Raw genomic sequence first — 16,818 nt, 5'->3', positions numbered from 1 at the left:
TTGGTATGAAATAAATACATTATCTGTTCGAAATGAACATAAACAGATTTTGTTTTTATAAATTTAAGGCTACCATGAACAAGAGGCAGCTACGACTGGAACACAGGTATATCTTCAAATCCAGTTCTCGTCGATCACAGCAACATCAGCATCCAATATCTGCACGCAAGGTGCAGAAGTGTAGTATGAGTACAACCAACCCCATGTACTCAATAAGTAACAAACCTAACCTTAGGTTAAAAGTAGTGACGAGCTGGAACAAAGGTCAGGGTCCAACACCAATAGCCAACAACAGTTCATAACAACATAATAGAAGTATTAAAAGAAGTAGCTCAGAGATAAAATGCTCAGCTCGTTCACATTTCTAGAAAAATAGTCCTCATTTTCAAAAATATCAGTGAAAACCCAAATCCTTTACCGAAATCACCAATTTATGAGTAAGTTTGAAAACTGTGATTTTTTCCAAAACTTTTAGCAGGTAATTGTTTCATTTTTAAATAACATAAAGAAAATACATCTCTATGCCTTCATGTCAATATGTAGGAGAAGTCATGAATGATGCAATATCGTACAGCATGAGGAAAAATGTATCTCTATGCTTGTATGTCAAGTGTTCATGTCAATGTGATGAAACTCAGTAATAAAACCATATGCAAACTCTAAGAGTATCATTTCACTCAGTCATCCCAGTCACTCAATCCTCACAGTCACTCAATCTTCTCAATCGCTCGGCACTCGCACTCAGTAGGTACCTGCGCTCACTAGGGGTATGTACAGACTCCGGAGGGGCTCCTTCAGCCCAAGCGCTATAACAAGCCAATCATGACATAAATCAGTCAACCATGTTGTGGCGTGCAGTCCGATCCCATAAATAATAAAATATATAAATCCAATATGGCCTGTTATGGCGTGCAGCCCGATCCTATAATTATCCTCACAATCAGGCCCTCGGCCTCACTCAGTCATCAATCTCTCCAGTCTCTCGGGCTCACAATGTCATGAAACTAGCCCAAAAATGATGATATGATGTATCAATATATAACAACAGAGACTGAGATATGATATGCAATGAATGAATATGACTGAGTATGAAATTACAGTTTAAACATATAATTCGACAGCAGAAATGACCTCAGTGGGTCCCAATAATACCAGCATTTGCCTAAGCAAGATTTCTAACATGAGTCACAGCTCAGTTCCTCTAACACATGAAAAATACATGGAAAAATACAAGTTAATTGACTATACAAATCTACGGAATCGAATGAGTCTCAATTTCTACGGTGCACGCCCACACGCCCGCCAACTAGCATGTGTGTCACCTCCCAAACAATTCACATAATACGTATAATCAAGGTCCATACCCTCAGCTCCAAGTTTAGAAGTGTTACTTACCTCGAACAAGCTGAATCTATTGCCGAGCAAGCTAAACAATACTCTGAAAATTCTATTCTGCGTGTATCAACCTCCGAACGGCTCAAATCTAGTCACAATTAAATCGATTCAGTCAATACAAATTATAGGAATTAATTCCATATGAAAATATTATTTTTTCTTCAAAATCTGAAAATACACTCAAAAATCGCCAGTGGGGCCCACGTCTCGGATTCTAACAAAACTCACAAAATCCGAACCTCCATTCAACCACGAGTCTAACCATACCAAAATTACTCAAATTCGACCACAACTTGGTCTTCAAATCCTCAATTAAAGTCTATAAAAAATTTTATTGTTTTCTACACAAAACAATAATTTATTGATAAAAAAACCAATAGATTCATATAATTTAACCAAAACCGAGTTAGAATCACTTATCCCAAGAAATATGGTGAAAATCGCCTAAAATTCGCTTCAGTACGAGCTCCATAGCTCCAAATGTGTTAAAATCGCGCGAAACCTCAAAATATAGCTTTTGTCCAGGTATTTACTCTTCGTGATAGCAAAGCACAAAATTTTCCAGCTCCAAATTGGCTCTTCGCGATCGCGGAAAATCTATCGCGATCACGAAGCACAAACTCCCCAACTCTTTCAGACAGCCTCTAGTATAATGATAATAACGTTTTGTACAAAATTTCAAATGACAAATGGTTTGACTTTTAGAAAATTAGACATCAAGGGCTACAACTTTTATTTTTTAATCATCGCCAAATTCCTTATAGATTGCGAGATAAAAGCTTCCAAAGTCGAGTGAGTGTAGCAGAGCTTTTGTTCTTCGCGATCGCGAAAGAGCTTCCGTGATTGCGATTCACAAAGACCCAAACTGTTGTTTGCTCTTCGCGAACGCGACCCAATGTTCACGATCGTGATGCACACCTCTGTAGACAAAAACCAGCAATTAAAAATGTCTTAAAAATGGTCTGAAACCACCCCGAAATTCACCCGAGCCCCTCAGAACCCCGTCTGAACATACCAACAAGTCCCAAAATATATTACGGACCTACTCAAGGCCTCAAATCACATATAACAACATCAAAATAATGAATCGCATCTTAATTCAAACTTAATGAAATTAAGAAATTCCAACTTCTACATTCGATGCCGAAACCTATCAAATCAAGTCTGATTGACCTCAAATTTTACACACAAGTCATAAATGACATAATGGACCTATTCCAATTTCCAAAATTGAATTCTGACCCCAATATCAAAAAGTCAACTCCAAAAGTCAACTCCCCGATCAAACTTTCAAAATTAAACTTTATATTTTCGTCATTTCAAGCCTAATTTAACTACGGGCTTTCAAAAACTTTTACGGATGCACTCCTAAGTCCAAAATCACCATACGGAGCTATTGAAATCACCAAAACTCTATTCCGGGGTTGTTTACGCATAAGTCAACATCCGATCAACTATTTCAACTTAACCTTTAAATCTTGAAACTAATTGTTCCAATTCATTCTGAATCCTCTCCGACGAGTCACATAATTATAATTGAACACAGGATAAGCAGTAAATGGGGGAATGGGGATATAATACTCGATACTACCGGCCGGATCGTTACACTCCCCTCCTTTTTTTCTTCCAGTAAAAAGTTATTGTTATTCCACCCAAAAAACTAAACAAACATTCGTTTCAAAATTATTTTCACTAAATGCCATCGAAAAATTCCATTGAAGACAAAAAATTTCACTTTATTTTCTTATTCTTCTATCAAAGCCACCTAAGTTTTCATTAATTCTCACCTGCAATTTATTAGCGACAGCCTACTAACTAGGTTTGCTTTGGAAGAAAAAAGAGAAAGGGAAAAGGAAGAAGAAAAGAAAGTTAATGGCAACGATATGGGATGATGGTGTTGGTTATGTGGGAGTTTGAGGGAAGTTGGGATAGAAAAAGTGGGTGGAGACTAGAAAATGAATGAAAAAAAATATTGGAATGAAAAGAAGGAGGGGAAAAGAAATGATTAAAGGGAAGGGAGGTAAAATTAGGATAGGAAATGAAAACAAATATAGAAAGGGGAGGGGAGTTTGCTAGGGAAGACAGAGAGAAATGTGGGAGGGGAGGAGAAAAGAGAAGGGGATAGGGATAGGTCTTTATTCTTTTTTATTTCTTTTTCTTGATTCTAATATTATTTAATTAAAACAATCCCATTACGCGCCTTGACAGCGTGACTTTCACTCAGTTCGTCCATGTCAACTACACCATTTCCACATAGGTATGGTCAACGGTCAAAAGTATTTATAGTAGTCATTTCTTCAATATAAGTGTTAAAATGAAAAAATGGGAAAGTTGTAAGTTTGTTTACTGGATTGACAAATGGCTATAAGTTTAGGTGGCCCCGAGGCTATTTTGCCAAACATAAACTAAGGTTAAAAACAAAAGAAATGATTAAAAAAGAAAAAAGAAAGAAAAACTGCAACTCCCCTTTCGTTTAACTCCACTGCCTTGCCCCTTCATTTTACCTCTCCCCATTTCTTTCCCCTTTCTGAAAATTCCACCCCCATTATTCCCGATGCCTTCACCTCCCCTAATTCCTCCTTAATTTCTCTTCTTTTTCTTTTCTTTTCTCGATTGATTTTTCTTCTAGGGTTCTTATGAGGTGTTGTCACTAGTGGTCTTTTTTTAATGAAAGACTGATTAGTGTTTTCTTAGTTGCAGGTAAGTGATTTGAAGGTTGAGTTTAAGATTTGGAATTGGTGGAGAAGATTTGGTGGAAGAAGGCATCTCACTATTAGTACAAAGGTGATGATGAATTGGTGTCCGTCTACGACGTTCTAATTTTTGTTGCTCGTTGCTGCCTTCGGTCTCTGAAGAGATGCAGGGTTGTTGGTGCTCTAGTAGTACATGACGATGGCATTGTTGATGGTGCTCTAGTAGTGCATGACGATGGCATTGTTGCTGGCATATCAGAATATTTTCAGAAAATGAGGCCGAGTTTTTCATGGGCAAAATGGTGATTTTATTGAACATAAGACTAAAAAGAGAATTTGGGTAAAAAATAGATAATTTAAGATATTTTTTATCCGATCAATAATTGGTCATGAATGAAGATTATGGTGGTAGTATGGCTCCGATGGAATAGTTTTGGTGGGGTTGAGAAGGAGAGAGAAATATTTTTAGCAAATTTCATAAATTGATTTAATACCCTGAAACTCGCCTAAACTATACAACTTTTGTCAGTTCCCCACCTAAACTATCGCATGTTCCAGAAAACTCTCTGAACTATATCCCCTTCATAATAAAGCCCCTTCGTCGCATTCTTACTAGTGCGTATAATACACTATCCAAATTATTTTTAAAATCTGTCATGTGGCAATCTACGTGGATATTTGTAGCTTAATCTAAAAAACAAACTTAATTAAGATTTTAATACTCTTTATTATATCATTATAAAAAATTACTTAGTAAAAATAAAAAGGGGGCTAGGGTTAAAACTAGTGGGTCAATTATAAAAAACTCATTTTCTCTTTGCTCTCATCGGAGAATGGCTACACTAATCTCTCAGTAGCGATTTTCACCATTAATCTTGGTTTTAATCTCGATTGCTTTATCGATTCTTGCTTCTGTTCGAAAATCAGGATAAAAACTAGGGTTTCTGCTCCTGAATCAGTATAGAAAATTAGAGTTTTGACATACTTAAATTCTGAAGATTGTCAAAGGAGATACCTAAGCTATTAAACAAGATAGCTACATGTCCTATTTCTTTATTCCCTAATTACTTGAAAGGCATTAAACCTCATGCTCTACAAATACTTTAAATAATGTTCTTTCTTTCAAATAAAGGGTAAGAAACAAAGTATGGATAAAATGACAAAGATAAGAAATTAATTCAGAAATAACAAGAGAGAGAATTTCAGATGGATTTAGATGAAGAAATGGAGAAGAATGGTGAAAAATGGAGAAAAAAGGTAAATAAATGAGGAAGGAAGGTGAAATATAAGAAAAATAGGAGAAAATATAAAGAAATATAAATTTCAAAATATAAGGGCTAATTAGTTGTTAGACACTGTAAGATGGGCTATTTTAATGGTTTTTTCAGCCTTCACGCGCTTTTGGACGATTTATTACACACATTATGCCATATAAGCGACGAGGGAATTTTATTATGAAGGGGGATATAGTTCAGGGGGTTTTCAGGGACATGCGATAGTTTAGGTAGGGAGCTGACAAAAGTTGTATGTTTAGGCGGGCTTTAGGGTATTAACTCATTTTAAAATGTAGGTGTTAAACCAGTAAAACGGTACAGTTGAATTTGTTACGTGGTTTATAAAAAAGTGAACCAATTTGATCCCAAAATGATAAATAAATTAAATTAAGTATAAGACTTAGCGTTGAAATCTAGAGAAATAGCAAGCAGACTGGTTTCGGCAGCAAAGCTTCCGAAGATAGCGATAAAGACAATATTAGAAAGAAAATAAAGTTATATTATTCAGCTTGATAGTAAAATGTAGCATAAGTTTTGCCAGAGATTTTGTGTCCTACAATGGTTATTCAAGTCCATTTTTATAGCTATACCTAGGGAACAAGATCCTAGGATCAAGACCCTCTTAAATGACAATAATGAGGGTCATTGATGAATGTGTAACAGCAGACCATGAATACAAAAATTCTCTGCAACGGCTGCATATTTAATACTGAAGAATATTCTTTATTAAATGTCGTCCGATAATAAATATTTGTTTGCCTCCATTGACTGTGTTCCATTCAGGATCTATCCGATACCAGCCGAAGTTATTATCCTCAGTCTTGGTTCCTACTCGCTTTATCTTCCGTCCGCCCCGGTTCCACGTGACATGTAATTATTCGAGCATTTAATACAAATAAATTTTACCCTATATATATAGTCCCCTTGCTTTCCGGTGGCACATCTTTGTGTCATCAGGAAGTTGGTGAAGATTCTTTTCTTGGCAGGTAAAACCCTTCTGAAAAATTTCTGACGCTTGATAAGACGCACGTCTCCTCGTATTTAATACCCCGAACACGTATTACCCCACGATTTATCAATATTTTTGCCGATTCTCGAGGTAATCATGACCACGATTTTAGCCGCATATATCTTTACTTATATGCCTCATTCTTCTTCTTTCACTTCTACAACTTCATAAACTTTCTTAACCTCTTTGCACTTATCTTCCTTTTGCTTTCATCTCTCTTTGATCCTTTTGAAAAAAACTCTATCATCTCCTTATCATCATGGCTTTTTTTACTAGTTCTTCTGGTTTTCTCTTCGGTGGGGGCCCGAAGAGGAGCAAAGATAAAGAGGTTGATGTTGATATTTGATCCTCCCACGATGAGCACCATTATACCTAATCATCTAAACACTGCCAAAGATTTCGAAGAGAAATTCGCCACTCCAAACCCTCGAACTTGGGTTGTTGGTAAATATTCTTCTTATATTCGCCCTTCTAGCATTCTTGCTGTGAAGGAGGACTGTAACTGGCATGCCCTAAACATCATTGCTCTCGATCTGGTGGAGTGGGTACCTTCACTAAGAAGGGTTTACGTACATTTATTTGTATCCCTTCACTTTGGGTCTGTTTTCTTTGAGCGGGGGATTTGACCCCATGATTTTGGAGTTGTGCCACTGGTACCAGGTCTGTTTGGCTCAGGTGGGTCCTTCGGTGTAACTAACAGTGGCTTGTCTGTGGCGGCTGTGCCAGGAAACGAAGGAGTCCCTCACCCTGGCACATATGATGAACCTCTACTCCCCCAAAATCTTTCGTGGGGGAGTAATAAATTTCAGCAAGTGTGGCCACCATACCTTGCTTACAAGCATGGATGATGATAATGATCATGGATAGATGGAGCAGTTTGTTGTCATTGCTACCAAAGATATCATCCCGGCCACAACTCCATCTTTCCCCGAATCTTAGAATCGTTCACGTAAGTTCAAAATCTATCTCTTTCTCAGAAAACGATTGTCCCCATATCATTGTTAACCCTTTTTCTTTTGTTATTTCAGCTACTCGATGGACACCACCAAGGGTTGAAGTCTTGGACCGATGGGTTAAGAAGATTATGGACATCACTACGTTAGAGACCCGCTGGTGGAAGGAGTTGGCCCTCAAATATGAGTGGAGGGTCAAGAACCATGGTAAACTGACTCTTCCTTCATTCCACCTTTGTACATAAGAAAACCTGCTAACCCTACCTTTTTATTTGATTCAGGTCTCCCGCAGGGTTCTGTTTCCCGCCTTGAGGAGGATGTTTTGGTCGGTCCCGCAGAGGTTACGAAGTTGTTGTAGGAAACTTTCACCCTAACAGGTGCCCTTGGGTCTGCTTCTAGTGCAAATACTTTCTCTAGGCATCCTCGGCTAGAGAACAAGCAACCAAAAAGGCGGCATTCTTCCTCGGTTGGGGCTAAAAATAAGAAAGTAAAGAAATCCACGCCCGAGCCAGTCGCAGTCACTGTAGTTATTGACGACGGGGAAGCTAGTGATGGAGAGGTTTCCCTTCTAAGGAGACAAAGATCTTCATCGGCTCAATCGAATTCTCAGTATGGAGAGCTTAGAACCCCAACTAAGGGCGAGGTCAGAGTGCTCTAGGGAGAACTGGATCTAGTGGAGAATGCTGACTCTTCCTTTCTAGTCCCAGTTGCTACTCCTGGTCCTATGAGGTTGAATATCGGGCATCTTCTGCCTTTGGATGGTGATCAACCAACAAACAGCACGGCCTCTATCGCAGCTACTTCTCAACCTAAACCACCATCAGCTTCATCTCCCTCCACACCGGTCGTGCCTTCATCACCAGAAACTGCCACATCTCCTATGTTGGCTGCAGACACCCAAGAGGAGGATGTCCCTCCTCCCTAGTCCCTTGACCACGGGAATTTGGGGCACAACTATTCATTCTCTTTCTGTCGATCCCCAAGGGAGAAGGGGCGTCTCTCTCTCTTGGTCTCAAAAGAGTTCCACCTGCTGTCCAGGCCGGTGAAGCTCACCAATTACCTGAAGCCACTGTCTTCAAAGAATGATAAGAAGAAAATACACTCTCTTTCAGGGAAGTGTATGTTAAATAACGCCATGCATAATGCAGCAGCGGTATTGTACTTGTTGTTTTTACTGCTTGTTTTTATTCATCTGTTACAGCAGGGTTTCTGACTTCGATATTTGTTTTACAAGCCAACTTCCTCGCTTCTGATGGCCTTCAGAGATTGATCCTTGACAAAGAGGGACTTATGTCCGAGCGGGATCAACTGTTGGCCGAGAGGAATTAACTCGTCGCACGCCTCTCGGTACTAGAGGCGAAGGCTGCTGAAGCGGCCGAGCTTCAGTCCCGGTTGCAACAGAGTGAGCAAGATGTGATGTATCACAGCCAAGAATCCACTAAACTACATGCACAACTTCAGGATGCAAAGTCTAGGCAGGCTAAATATCAAGATGTTTCTCTTGCGGCTATCGAGCGCGAGTCTGCCTCCATCGAACGAGCAAATAATTTGGAGGCAGCTTTGAACTCAAAGGCTTAAGAGGTTGTTGCTGCCAAGGAAAAGCAGGCTTGGGTGGAAGATAGGTACAAGAAGATCATGGATCAAAATAAGGTTCACATAACCACAACCCGTGATCTCGATCTTAGCCTTAGTGCCATGAGATCCGAGTTGGATTGCCGTTTGACCGAGGTTGATAGGCTTAAAGGAAAAGTTCAGCACCAAAGAGATTCTATCATCATTGAAAAAACACAATCTATGTACCATATGAAGAGAAAAACCTTGGAAGAGGCCAAAGCAGGCGTTATTGATATTGATGATAAGATTACCAAGGCTCGAACACTGGAGTTAATTGCTCGAGAACGCCTCCCGGCGCAGCCTGATGCAACTGGCTCTTCTAGTCCCGGTTTTGAATTTTCGGGAACCGAGGAGAAACTTGAAGAGAATGATGATGAAGGCCAAGATCCTTTGCTGACGACAGATCCGCCTACTTCCCCCGGCGGCATAGATGCTTCTCTTCCCCTGAGTTCCGGTGGCGACTAAGTTTAGCCTTTTTGCTTTGTTTTCTTTTGTTGTCTTCTTTTGTATCTTTGTATTCATGACGCTTGACATGTTTGATAAATAAAAAGGACCTTTTGTTTAAGTATTGCACAAATTTTATTCCTTTTATGTCGAATTAAGTAACACTTCGGGTGTGTTTTCTTCCGATAGCTTTTGGGTTCCGGGCATAAACTTTTCTAGAACCAACCCTTTACGATGAGGGTTTCATAAGAGAGGGCCCTCTTATGTTTATGTTATTCTTGAAGAGGACGTCTCATGTTCATTCCGGCACTAGTATTTGAAGTTTTTAGTTAACTTTCAAATGATAAAATTAAATCAATTCATTGTTTGGACAAGAAACAAGATAAAAATAAAAGGACTTCATTTTATTCCTTCTATCTTCAAAAGTACATTAGCATTCATTTGTTGAAAGAAAAGAAATTGCCAATACATGTGGCTAATTTGTACAACTTATTTCTACGGGGCTAGCTGTGCAGTCCCCAGTCTTGATAAGACATTATTGTTCCCGGGTCTCACAGTCTCGGTTTTCGTGGAAATCAAGTTGACGTATTCTTATACTATCCCCCCCCCCATTGTTCGAATGCGTCGAATGCGAATTGGAACACTGGAAGTCTTGCTTCTCTGAGGAAAAACACTTGTGAACAGTTGAATAGCCTTTGGTATGATGGCAAGTTTTGCTTCCCATTAGGAATTTGTCATCGAGCCAAAGACTATTTAACCATCCCGCAGTGGTTTGTCGTTTCAATGCCCTGTCATTTAAAGGTCTTAACTTTGCTGATGACATTTCCTTTGTAGTATGCTTTCCATTGGTACCTCGTTAAAAATCTTTCCAGAAAAAACCCAGAATGGAAAAAGAGTGCAGCACATACTTTCAGTGTAAGTAGGATCCATCAGCAGTGATACCTTTTGAGGAGAGTCACATTCCAGTTGCTCGGCAATTTGACTCCATCTTGGTTCTCTAGTGCATATGATCCTTTTCCGATGATAGAAAAAACCCGGTATGGGCCTTCCTATGTCGGACCCAACTTTCCCGCGTTGAGCTCCTGGGTGTTCTAAGTCACTTTCCTCAAAAACAAGTCTCCCACTTTAAAATAGCGGAGATTGGCCCTTCAGTTATAGAATCTTTCCATCCTTTGTTTCTGAGCCACCATTATTATATGCACCAAGTCCATGCGTTCGTCAAGCAAATCCAGTTTGACCAGTAATGCCTCATTATTTGCTTCTTTGTCCGCCCGGAAGTACCGCAAGGTCGGTTCTCCTACTTCCACCAGGATCAGAGCTTCTACGTCGTATATGAGAGAGAAAGGTGTCTCCCCCATGCTTGACTTAGTCGTCGTCCGGTATGCCCACAACACTCCCGATAACACTTCAAGCCACTTGCCCTTGGATGCTTCCAACCTCTTTTTGAGGTTTTGAATAACAACCATATTAGTTGATTTCGCCTGCCTATTTGCGCTTGAATGGTATGGTGAATATGTGATTCTTTTAATTTTCAGGTCTTCAAGAAATTTTGTAACCTTAGAGCCTATGAAATGTGGTCCGTTGTCGCAGGCAATCTCCTTCGGTATTCCAAACTGAAAATTATATTTTTCCACAGTAAATTGACCACTCTGCGCTCACCGATCTTTTGGTAGGGACCTGCCTCAACCCATTTAGTGAAGTAATCAGTTAAAATTAAAAGAAACCTTACCTTCCCGGGACCTGGTGGCAGCGGCCTAACTATATACATCCCTCATTTCATGAATGGCCATGGGGACAGTACCGAATGCAATAGTTCTAGCGGTTGGTGCACTAACGGTGCATGGCATTGACACTTGTCACATTTCTGAACGAATGCCTCCGCGTCTTGTTCCATCAGAGGCCAATAGTATCCTGCTCTAACTAATTTTAGCACCAATGAATCTGCACCAGAATGATTCCCGCATATCCCTTCATGAACCTCTCTCATGACTTAATCTGCCTCTGAGGCTCCTAAACATCGGGCCAATGGGCCTTGGAACGACCTTCTATATAGCTTCCCCCCTCCCTCCCCCTCCCCTAAAAGCTATAGCGAGCTGCTTTGGTAGAGAGTGCTCGGGATGCCCTCGGGTCTTCGAGAAGCTTGCCGTACTGAAGGTAATCAATGAATCATTCCTCCAGTCCCAGACTTGGTTGGTTGTATTTACTTTACAATAACCATCCACATCTAGTACCGAATGCATGATTTGTACGACGGTACCAAAATCTGATCCCTACATCTCTGTGAACGACCCAAAATTGGCCAACGCATCTGCTTTTATGCTTTCTTCTCTCGGGATGTGGATAATCGACCACTACCCCGAACCATGTGAGCAAAGTTTGAACTTTAATCACATATTGGTCCATGTGTTCCTCCTTTGTGTCAAAGATCTCATAAACTTGGTTTACCACTAGCTGCGAATCACATTTGATCTCTATGACCTCGGAGCCAAGTCCCCGGGCCTATTCGAGTCTTGTAATCAATGCCTCATACTCGGATTTATTGTTAGTTAAAGGAACAAATTTTATGGTCTGCCTCAGGGTTTCTCCCGAGGACGTGATTAGGAGAACCCCGAGCCCGGACCCTTTCACATTGGAAGCTCCATCTGTGAACAGGGTCCAAACTCCTGATGTCATTTCTGACACCATCATCGCTTCTTTTGCAGCCAAATGCAGTAGCCCGGGACTGAAATCGGCCACGAAGTCGGCCAAAACTTGTGATTTGATCACAGTCTTGGGCTTATACTCAATATCAAATTCACTAATTTCAACTGTCCATTTGGTCAGCCGACCTGACAACTCAGGTTTGTGAAAGACATTCTGCAAGGGAAAGGTTGTCACAACGGCTATCAGGTGGCACTAAAAATAAGGCCTAAGCTTTTGAGAGGCGACTACGAGAACTAAGGTCAGTTTTTCGAGGTGCCGATAATGAGTTTCCTCTCCCGACAAAATTTTGCTAACATAATAGACAGGAGATTGCGTACCTTCATCCTCCCGGACTAGAACGGCTCTTACCGCTACCTTTGAGACCGCTAAGTATATCAGCAATTGTTCGCCTTCCTCTGGTTTTGATAGTAGCGGAGGGCTTGATAGATAACATTTTAGGTCTTTTAAGGCCTGTTGGCATTCTAGATTCCATTCGAAGTTGTTCTTCTTCTTTAAAAGTGAGAAGAATTTATGACATTTTTCTGAAGATCGAGAAATGAACCTACTTAGAGCAGCCAATCTACCGGTTAGCCTTTGGACTTCTTTCGTACTTGTCAGCTGGTCTGGGATGTCCTTGATGGCTTTTATCTTATTGGGATTGACCTCGATCCCTCTTTGTGACAACAAGAAACCCAAGAATTTTTCGGAGCTAACTCTGAACGCGCATTTTTTGGGGTTGAGCTTCATGTTATGCTTCCTTAGGATATCGAAGGTTTCCAAGAGGTATTTTAAATGGTCACCTGCATTCAAAAACTTGACCAGCATATCATCTATGTATACTTCCATTGTCTTACCTTTTCGTTTTCGAACATCTTATTCATGAGCCTCTGATAAGTGGCTCCAGCATTTTTAAGCTCGAAGAGCATTACATTACAACAATATGTGCCAAAGTTTGTTATGAACAAAGTTTTTTCTTGATCCTCCGGGTTCATCTTAATTTGATTGTACACGGAATAAGCATCAAAAAAACTCATTAACTCGTGTCTGGCGGTCGCGTCAATCATTTGATCGATGTTCGGCAGTGGGAACGAATCTTTTGAGCACGCCTTATTCAAGTCTTTATAATCTAAGCACATTCAAAATTTATTATTCTTTTTCGAAACTACAACTATATTAGCTAGCCAGTCGGGATACCTTACCTCTCGGATAGAACCGATATCAAGTAACCGAGTTACCTCTATTAGGCGTTTCTTATGCCTTAGGGTGGGATGATTGGGTCCAGGCTTAGCTTGTGCACAGCTACCTCTAGCGGGATACCTTTCATATCCGCGTGCGACCACGCGAAACAATCAACATTAGATTTAAGAAAATCAATAAATCCTGACCTGAGCTCGGGGTTGAGTCCTGTACCCAAGTGAAATTTTCTCTCCAAGAATTTTTCGAACAAAGCCACTTGTTTGAGTTCTTCTTCCGTGAACTTGGCCGTGTCTATTTCTTCCGGTACCTGAAAATATCTTGGTACCTGATGGGATTCCGACGACTCCTCCCCTTTGTCATCTTCGATCGGTTCGGGAATAGGCATCGGTTCCTATAATTGCTATGTGTTGAGTTCATTCCCTTTTACTGCTGGAAATCGATACCGCATTCATTTACCTTGTTGTCAATTGATCTCCTATTATTTGTTTGATTCCCTCTGGAGTTGGGAATTTAAACAGTTGGTGATATGTTGATGGTATGGCATTCATCTCATGTAGCCAAGGTCTACCAAGAATTATGTTGTAGCCCATGTCGCCATCCACCACTTCAAATAAGGTGGTCTTCGAGACCCCTTTGGCATCTGTGGGCAACAAGATCATCCCCCCCCCCCCCCCGGGTTGTCACACTTACTAAGTTGAACTCGGCGAGGAGCTTTGTTGTCGGAATGATGCTTCCGGTAAGTATAGATTGTTCCAGCACCCTCCATTGAATGATGTTGGCTGAACTTCCCCGGTCAACCAAAACACGTTTAATATTGAAATCTAAAACATTAAGATAAATTACCAGGGCATCGTTGTGCGGCAGAAGAAGTCCATCGGCATCTTCTTCCGTGAAGGTGATGGCGTCATTGGTAACTTCCTAGAGTCTCTTGCTATGAGTCACTGATACCTTTGTCTTCTTGGCTGCCGAGAAAGTTACACTATTGATCTCGTTCCCCCCGAAAATCATATTGATAGTTAGTCAAGGAGGGTCTTCCCCTATCTTCGAGGGTTCCGCGTTGTCTCGGCTACGACTGTAATTATTCTTAGCCTATTCGCTTAAGAATTCCCTGAGATGGCCGTTCTTCAACAGTGTTGCCACCTCCTTGTGCAGATGTCAGCAGTCCCCAGTTCGGTGGCCATAAGTCCCATGATATTCGCACCATAAATTAGGATCCCTCTGGCTGGGATCGGATCTCATTGGCCTCGGGAATCATGCTTCCTTGATGTTTCTCATTGTCGATACCAGCTCCACTACGCTAATATTGAAATTATACTCTAACAGCCTGGGATAAGTGAAATCCCGGGAACCCGATACCTTTTTGTCCTACAACGACCTATTATTTTGACCGTGGTCAATTCTTCTACTGGGGTCGAACCTATCCGTTGATCGGAATCCTTTGCTACTGCGTCCTTCGACCCTCTCGTAGGGTAAGAATTGGCCCTTAGAAGATCGCCGATATGAATAAAAATCATCTTTCAATTTATCCCTGTTCTTTTCTCGATCCCGACCCTTGGTTGATGCCGAGAAGCCGAGCTGATCATCTTCTATCCTTATCTTTGATTCATAATGGTTATGGACATCCGCCCATGTAGTTGTTTGGAACTCGAGCGGGCTTTCTTTCACCTTTCGGGAGGCATCGGAGCTCCTCAGGTTCAACCCCTTAGTAAATGCCTCGGCTTCCCATTCATGTGGCACGACCGGTAACATCCTTTCTTTCTGTAACCTGATCACAAACTCACGCAGTAACTCGGGCTCTCTTTGCTAAATTCTGAATATGTCCGCCTTCCGGTCCTAGACCTTCATGGCCCCAACATGGGCCTTGATGAAAGAATCTGCGAGCATCTCAAAGGAATATATTGAGTGTTCGGGTAAGAGTGAATACCATGTCAAGGCCCCCTTCGTGAGGGTTTCTCCGTATTTCTTCAACCGGACCGACTCAATCTCATGTTGGACCAAGTCGTTTCCTTTCACCGCCATGGTATAGGTTGTGCTATACTCCTGAGGGCCTGAAGTCCCATCATACTTCGGTATGTGTGGCATTTTGAACCGTTTCGGAATCAATTCTGGTGTTGTGCTCGGCTTAAATAGCAATTGGGTGTACTTCTTCGAGTTCGGGCCCTTCAACGCTGGTGGTGTGCCAGTAATTTGGTCCATTTAAACATGGAACTCTTTCGCGTTCTGATCCATCCACTCGTTCATTTTCCTCATGAACCTCATGAGTTCGGTTTTGAAGGGATCATTGTCGTTGTCGTTACCGGCTCCGCTATCGATCCCCCCGGCTCCATCAAAGCCAACCTCACCCCTCGAGGTGTTGTTATCAACTCTTTGAGCTATTTGATTTGTGGGAGCGCCGAGAGGAACATGGCCTCTTCTATTCCATTGTTGGAAGCGTATGACAATGCCTGATTTAGTTCTCATGGCCTGGTCTTGCCTTGAGAGATGGCACATGATGGACTTTTGCTACTCTCTCGGGATCCTTACTATTTCCGCAACGTGCTCATCATTAGGATTTGTCTCCTCCACATGTCGGGTATATGGCCCGCCATGGATCGAAGTTGTAACGTCCCCCTCATTGTGGGTCTCATTGATCGAATCCTCGTGTTATGGCAGATTATTTAGTGCCTCAACGTTGTGTGTGATGTTAACATCGTCAGCTGCCATTTTATACGATTTTTGCTATGAAACAAAGAATCAAATAAGTTAGTAATAGATTCAAGGATCAACTCAATTATGCAGTTGTCTAAGCCCCACGATGGGTGCCAAACTGTTTACCTGTAAAACTGTACAATTGAATTTGTTGCGTGATTTATAGACAAGCGAACTGATTTGATCCCAAAATGATAAATAAATTAAATGAAATATAAGACTTAACGTTGAAATCGAGAGAAATAACAAGCAACCTAGTTTCGGGAGCAAAGCTTCTGAAGACAACGATAAGGACAATATTAGACATAAAATAAAGTTATATTATTCAACTTTATAGTAAAATGTACTCCCTCCGTTTCAATTTATGTGAACCTGTTTGACTGGGCACGGAGTTTAAGAAAAAATGAAGACTTTTGGAATTTGTGGTCCTAAACAAGTCAAAAAGGGGTCCAGAGTATTTGTGTGGTTATAAAAGCTTCTCATTAATGGTAGAATAGCTTAAACTAAATTATTTCCAAATTTAGAAAGGGGTCATTCTTTTTGGAACAGACCAAAAAGGAAATAGGTTCACATAAAATGGAACGGAGGGAGTAGCATAAATTTTGCTAGAGATTTCGTGTCCTACAATGGTTGTTCAAGTCCATTTTTATAGCTATACTTAGGAAATAAGATCCTAGGATCAAGCCCCTCTTAAATGACAATAATGAGGGTCATTGATAAATGTGTAACGACAGGCCATAAATGCTAAAATTCTCTACAACAGTTGCATATTTAATACTGAGGAGTATTGTTCATTAAACATCATCCGATGACAAACATTCGTTTGCCTCAGTTGATTGTGTTCCGTTCGGGATCTACCCAATACCAAC

This window comes from Nicotiana tomentosiformis, chromosome 3 (assembly GCF_000390325.3).
Source record: "Nicotiana tomentosiformis chromosome 3, ASM39032v3, whole genome shotgun sequence".
Lineage (NCBI taxonomy): Eukaryota > Viridiplantae > Streptophyta > Magnoliopsida > Solanales > Solanaceae > Nicotiana > Nicotiana tomentosiformis.
This window is presented reverse-complemented; position numbering follows the sequence as displayed.